Source organism: Pararge aegeria, chromosome Z (genome assembly GCF_905163445.1).
Source record: "Pararge aegeria chromosome Z, ilParAegt1.1, whole genome shotgun sequence".
In the NCBI taxonomy this organism is placed as follows: Eukaryota; Metazoa; Arthropoda; class Insecta; order Lepidoptera; family Nymphalidae; genus Pararge; species Pararge aegeria.
This window is the reverse complement of record NC_053208.1, coordinates 1,681,707-1,689,472: the sequence shown is the minus strand read 5'-3', so window position 1 is coordinate 1,689,472 and position 7,766 is coordinate 1,681,707.

The following is a 7,766-nucleotide window of genomic DNA, read 5'->3' as shown; positions in this document are numbered from 1 at the left end:
TGCTACTTGAGTTTTCGTCTTTTGTGAGATTTCTTTGACGCTCCGATTAAGCTGCAGAACCGTCCCCGAAGTAACTTTGTGCAATTCCGTTTCCATTTTATAACACGGGCTTCCCGCATCGTGATTAAATTGACAAGTCTTGAAGTAAAGCTTCTGTTTTATGGCCAATATTCATAAATACTCAAAATTTACAGATAAACACCCAGACACTGAAAAACATTCAGGTTCATCACACAAACATTTTCCAGTTCTGAGAATCGAACACGGCATTGGACTCAGAAAGTTGGGTCGCTGCTCAATCGGCCGTCAGCGAATTTAGGAAGATCATTGTCGATGCGGTGCAGTGCTCGCTACAGTGTGTATGAGCCTTCGGTTTTTTGTTTCCTTTACGCTCAACTAAGTATCAAAGAACTTGATTGAAAAATGAACTTGAAAGATGTTAAAATACCGTACCTTTAGGTTTAATATTTTTGCCCGAAAAACTGTTCTCTATAGGTTAGGTATCTCTTAGCTTCTTCTAGGTGTACATCTCTACTTACTTTATCTGTGGAGACACGATGTTCTTCATGTACAGATTAAATAAGTGGTGATAGACTAGTGGGTATGAATTAGTCCCCCGAGACTAAGATCGATACCGGGCATGTCTTTTACAGCCGGTTAGCGCAGTGGGCAGCGACCCTGTTTTCTGCATTCCCAAAACTGGATAAATGTTTGTGTGATGAACATGAATGTTTTTCAGTGTCTGGGTGTTTATATGTATATTATAAGTATTTATGTATGTTATTCATAAAAATATTCATCAGTCTCCTTAGTACCCATATCACAAGCTACGCTTACTTTGGGGCTAGATGGCGATGTGTGTTTTGTCGTAGTATATTTATATTATACGTAAGCATATGAGTTATGTGCATTTTAAGCAATTATAACTTGCTGAGTGAGGAAATCTGCATGGCCCGGAGTTTTTCAAAATATTTTCGAAAAGATGTGAAGTCTACCAACGCGCTAGACTACGGCCTTAACCTTTTCAGAGTAGACCCGTTTGAATTGCTCAAATTATAAACGTACCTAAATCCAAAAAGTTCGAGGTGCGTGCTGGGAACCGAACTCAATCCCCGCGAAAGGGAAGCCGAAGTGAGAACCACTAAATTATCACCACTCTCGACTATGCTAAACTGGTAAAAAGCTCGAATAGATGAAGTTATTTATTTAGTTCCCAGCACAGACTTCGATCTAAATGTATCTGTCAAGACACTAGTTAGTAATCAAATATCAGGTGTTTAGAACTATTTTAAGCTAGCTTTTGCCCGGGACTTCGCTTTTTTTCGGGGTTTTGAAATCCCAAAGGAGCCCTTGATTTTCCCGGAATAGAGAAATCAATAAATATACTACGACAATAGACACGTTGCCATCTAGCCCTAAAGTAAGCGTAGCTTGTGATATGGGTACTAAGATAGCAGATGATTATACATATAAACTTAAAATAAAGAAATAAACAGCCAGACACTGAAAAACATTCATGTTCGTAACACAAAAAGTAATCCAGTTGTGGGAATTGAACCCACGGATTCGGACTCAGAAAGCAGGGTCGCTGCCCACTGCGCCAATCGGCCGTCATTAACATAGCAGGACATAAATATCACCAAGAAAAGTTAAGCAGTCAAGCCCTAGGTAGGTAAAAAATGCTATATTTATAAATCCTCTAGGTAACTTATACCAATAACTTTTCCGGATAGGTACCTACTATCTTATGCTCATCTGCAGAGCAAACAAACATACTTTCGCATTAAAAGTAATAGTATTAGTATGGACCGTATAGATATTTTTTCCATTACAAGTTAGCCCTTGACTGCAATCTCACCTGGCGGTAATGATGCATGATGCAGATGGTAGCGGGCTAACCAACCTGTTAGGGAGTATGGTAGTCCCTAATAGGTTTCTACGCGACATCGCACCGGAACACTAAATCGCTTAGAAGCACGTCTTTGACGGAAGGGTGGTAACTAGCCACAGTCAAAGCCAGACCACACCAGAGAAAATTCAGAAATTATAAATTCCCAATTTGCTGCTGCCGGGATACGAACCCGGGACCCCCTTCTTAAATTCACAGCGCTCACCGTTGCTCCACGAAGGTCATCAGATGATTTAGAATCGACTCATTAAATAATTCATAAATAGTAATAAACATGGAGAAATTCCCCTCCAATACAAGTAATATATAATAATTTGGGTATGCAGTGATTTTGTGCATGTATGAAGTGCACGCCTATGACAACAAGTTACCGGAACTGCTAGCTAGCCAGATTAAAAAAATGTGTTTGTAGTTTTGTATTGAGATAAAATTCAAAACTAATTTAATTCAAGTGGCCCTACTTTATAAGTACTTTTGAAACATCAATCCTGTCTGTTTCTAGAGAGGTGACTCAAACACCGAGAAAAAGCCGGTAGGAAAATCTGCTGATATTCTAACGCCAACAATTTACAGTTTTGAAATTAATTCCTATGTTGTAAGAGATGAGAGCCGAGCCGGCTGCTTCCATCCTATTTTTAACACATTCGTCGGCCGATTGGCGCAGTGGGCAGCGACCCTGCTTTCAGTCCAAGGCCGTGGGTTCGATTCCCACAACTGGAAAATGTTTGTGTGATGAACATGAATGTTTTTCAGTGTCTGGGTGTTTATATGTATATTATAAGTATTTATGTATGTTATTCATAAAAATATTCATCAGTCACCTTAGTACCCATAACACAAGCTACGCTCACTTTGGGGCTAGATGGCGATGTGTGTATTGTCTTAGTATATTTATTTATTTATTTAACACATAGTTAAACTTTAACTGGTAGGTTAAGAGTTAAGATCGGAATCATGTTATAAAAGCGTATTTTTGCACCTTTCGCAGCCGATAGTAGCCGCAGTGACATTTATGGCTGGCATGGCTCATTTGTTTAAAATTCAAAAGCGCGATGCAGGATCCTATGGCATCACTGGTTTGGTACTGTGGAGACCGCCACTTCGAACGTGGAATACGGGGACAGTCCCGTATAATCGGAACGTGTGGAGGTACGCAGTTGTTTATTTGGTCCAGCGCTCAGTATCCCAGCACCTGCTCTCGCCCACAGTAGCAGCGATAGGTACATAGCGCCCCGTAACGCTCGACATTCTCGCAGGTCATCTTATTAATCACGGCGTGAGTACAGTCGCGTGGACTACGCTTTCTTCGATTTTTGTTTGTGAAATATCGAATGCATGGCTAGCACGGGCAGGAGACAAAAATTATATCCCCCAATTATATCCCCTGACAAGGGATGTTATTAACGTGTCCACCTGCCTAAGCAAGGGAATATGGAATAGGAGAAGTTTACCCCCGTTTGTTATTACACATATACTATTTGAATATTATTTCAATTTTAGCGCCAGTGCTCTGAGAGTTGATAAATCTGTGGGAGAAGAAATATTTTTATCCTTTCCCGGGGATGTAATTGTCTCCTGCCCATAGCCGTGCTGGGGGCTTAAAATCAAGCTCCATAGAATCTAATTATCTCGCATGTCGGAGTTGGAGATGGATATAGGATTCATTTTGTTTCGGAAAAGTACCGGGGTAAAGATCCCGAGGGATTTGACAATAAAGCCTTTGTTACTTAGGCACGGATGCACGGTTTAACCGATCTTGGTCTTATAATATCGGTCTATCCCTGAAAAGTTACGGTTCCATTGAGATTAAATATATATATATAGATTATTAATATCTATGATATTACGCCGGACTAGGATTTCCGCAAAATAAAACAAATATAACTTCGGGCAGAGTAACACCCTGGTTGACTCTCACACGTATAATGTCCGCTTAATATTCTACTACCCTATTTATAGTAATTTCATCAATATATCAAATCACTATTAATATTTAGATACCCCATAGTAATTGATTAATTAGTGTAATAATTCATGATTACATTAATAACCAATTATTGTAATATCAATCAAATAATTAAATGAACATAAAACAGTATCTTGTAATAATTATGTGCCAACGACGTCACGTCCGTTGGGCGCCTAATGATGTATAATTCCAGGGTCACGATGTTTGTTCGGAATGAACTCCGAAACCGAGTAAACCATTGCCAATTCAATATGTCACTTGGAATGTTTATATGCTTTTTTTGATTTAATATTTTTACAGGGTGAAATAATACTTATGAAATATACTTATGCATCCTTCAATATTATTTCGTAATTCTGTTTCATGTTGCATATTTAGACGTAGGTGAAGATTTAACATGTGGAATATCACTAACATACTAAAGATGTCCTCCATGACGTATCCGTCAACGATAAAGCCAAGGTGTCGTACCTTGGCTTTATGTGTGCCAGAACAGTGTGCTGAATGCGAGATTTTCCATCTATTCGATCGCGTAAAAGTTAAATATGATTTGGATGGCGACGAAGGAGCGCCATCTCTGGTCCCTAGATGGCGTTTTGAAGAATACAGTTGCCACCGCCCCTCCTCGTAACGCTGGTGTCGTACGAGGCGACTAAGAGAATATAACGAAGAAGGGGCCGCAGCGTCCTTTGTGCTACTACTACCGTCTACCCCGGTGTCCAACAAACCCTCCCTATTGGAGAGGCCGTTAGTCCAGCTATGGACTGTAAATTGTTATAGGCTATCGGTGATTATAACTTACGTGCGCGATTGCTCTAATACGATTTCCACGCGCAGGTGGGAAAATATTCGGATATAGCTGTGTGCTCGAATTGGGGCGAGCGCTTTCCGTGTAGCTCCCCCGTCCGCCTCCTCAGGTCCCCCCCTCGATGGAGACTGACTCATCCGCGGCTGAAATTATAGCGGAGCATGTCAAAGTCAAAAGTCAAAGTCAAAAATATCTTTATTCAAGTAGGCCCACAGGTGGCACTTTTGATGCGTACATAAGAACCACACGGTAGTGAGATGATGGCGATAACCACATTCGTAAACTTAAAACTAAAGCTACGGGTTCCAAACGCGTCCTGGTCTAAGAAGAAGCCCACAACAAACTTAGCCGGGTGTTTTTTTTTGTTATCACCATCTCACGATATCATTTTAAATTATTAGAAGAGCAACCTAGTTAGAGCAATAATTTACACCCAAGCTTTTTTATCGTTTACGTAGTCCTTTATACTATAATAGGACTTTTCTATAAGCTTACGTTTAATACAAACTTTGAACTTTTTAAGAGACATCTCCAAGATATCAATTGGTAGTTTATTGTAGAATTGTATGCAATTTCCTTTAAACGAATTATGAATTTTATGTAACCTTGTATATTGCACTGTAAGTTTATTCTTACTTCTAATGTTTAAATTATTGCAGTCACATTTTTTCTTAAATTTAGAAATGTTTTTATGAACGTACATTAAATTTTCAAATATGTACTGACTATACACTGTCATTATTTTAAAATCTTTAAATTTATCTCTCTATGACTCTCTCGGGCCCATTTTGTAGATAGAACGAACAACCCTCTTCTGCAGCACGAAAATAGTGCTAATATCAGCAGCATTACCCCAAAGTAAAATTCTATATGACATAATGCTGTGAAAGTAACTAAAATATACCAGTCTAGCAGTTTCTACGTCGGTCATATGGCCTATCTTTTTTACCGCATAGGCAGCAGAACTAAGCCTGGTCGATAAATTATTTACATAAGGGCCCCATAGAAGTTTAGAATCTAACGTTATTCCAAGAAAAACTGTCGTATCCTCCAGTTTCAGTTCCTCATTATTAAGTAGTACAGTGGTTTTCACGTGTTTAACATTAGGTAAAGTGAATTTTATACACTTGGTTTTTTTTCGTTAAGAACCAAATTATTAGCTTCAAACCACTGTACCACTTTAGCGAGTTTACGTCGTCAAAAGCTAGTTCACGTCGATTTATTTTAAAAGTCAGTGATCTATCATCGGCAAACAGAACTATCCCGTGTTTGTCCTTGGCAAGGTAAGGAAGGTCATTAATGTAAATAAGGAACAGAAATGGTCCTAATATAGACCCCTGTGGGACACCTATTTTCATAACTGATCCATTGTCACAGAACACACCAAGTGCATCACGTGACTCCTCCCAGGCTTCAAATATGTTTTGTATTAGCTCAACACCTGCGTCGATTGTTGAGCGACCCCGTGTGAAACCAAATTGCTTAATATGAAGTAAATTATACTTATGAAAATGGTAAAGTAATTGATTTAAAATGAGTTTTTCAAAGATTTTACTGAAAGTGGGTCGTACGGATACTGGTCTAAAGTTAGTGGGGTCAGAAGTACTACCCGATTTAAACAATGGAACTATTTTACTAAGTTTCATTAATTAGATGTGTTGTCGTTCATTTGTTGATGTTCATGCATTAGATGTGTTTACATTCGTCTAGTTTTCACCTTGCGTCTTCCATTATCAAATACTGCTGCGCTTTATAATTATCGCATCTTCTAGGAAATACGCTTTCCGTCAGATGGCACCTTGCCTGCGAAGAGTTGCTCTGTTTATAGCTGGGCAATCTACTGGGTCCGTCAATTATTAAGATTTATAAAATGATCCCATGATCACAGAAATAAAATATGTAATAGAGTTTCATGCTTCTTATTTCGATGCATAGGGAAGAATAGCCTAAGCAGCATTGTTGCAATGCTGTATTCCAATCTGAAGGGCGTGGTTATTGGTGTAATAACAGGCAAATGAGGCTAAACACCTACGCCTCAAATTGATGTACTTACCTAAATAGGGCGGCATGTTGCAGGATGTGCTGCGAAGTGTTGCTTTGTTTTTTGGCCATGGTTTTCCACTTACCATCAGGTGTTTTCAGATAATTATATTAATTAAATCGCTGTTGCCCGCGACCGCGTCTGCGTTTGTTTTTTGATGAGACATTAAATTTAGTTGTAGTTCTAAAAAAAATTAAGTATTCAGTATCGCTAAGCCTTAAATGAGGGGTTTGCTGCTGTCCGCTGAGGAGTTCTGTCCTCCATCTCCAACCACAGTTCGGGCAAAATTAAACACATATACCTCTAAAGTACAAAAATAATTATTAAAATCGGTTATAATTTGTCGGAGTTATGGTATAAATCGTCAAACACTCATCCCCTCTCCCAAAGGAACCACGCTTAATGGCGGGATAAGAAGTATCCCATGTTACTTCTAACACTTCCAAGAATATGTGTACAAAGTTTCATGAGGATTGGTTAAGTAGTTTTTGCGTGAAAGCGTAACAAACAAACTTACATTGACATTTAAAATATTAATAGGGATTAGTAGGGATATTGTATACGACTACCATTTATAATACGAAAATCTATAAATATTTTTATTTTTTTTATTTATTATTTATTAATTATAATTAACTCATCACACATATTATACTTCACAAGTCTGAATTTAAATGTGCATTCGAATTTATATTAGAGTCCCAGAAAATATCAAAGAAAAAGAGTATTATAACATGTTTATATAATATAACCCTTAAAAAATATACAAATATTAAACCTTTTACACTATAAACGATACTTTGAAATAATGAAATATTATATCTGCCTCTCTACTACCCCAATTTCTGCGTCCTATAATGGTTTTCATTACAATTGCTTTTGATTATTGTAATATTATTATAAACAATGTATGAGTAATGTAATATGCAATGCATATAAATTGATAGTAAAATTGAAATAAAGGTGTAAGCATAAACTCAAAATAAATTTTCCGCACACCCAGTCATTGCCACATTTTTGCTTGGTTAATCTAATAGGT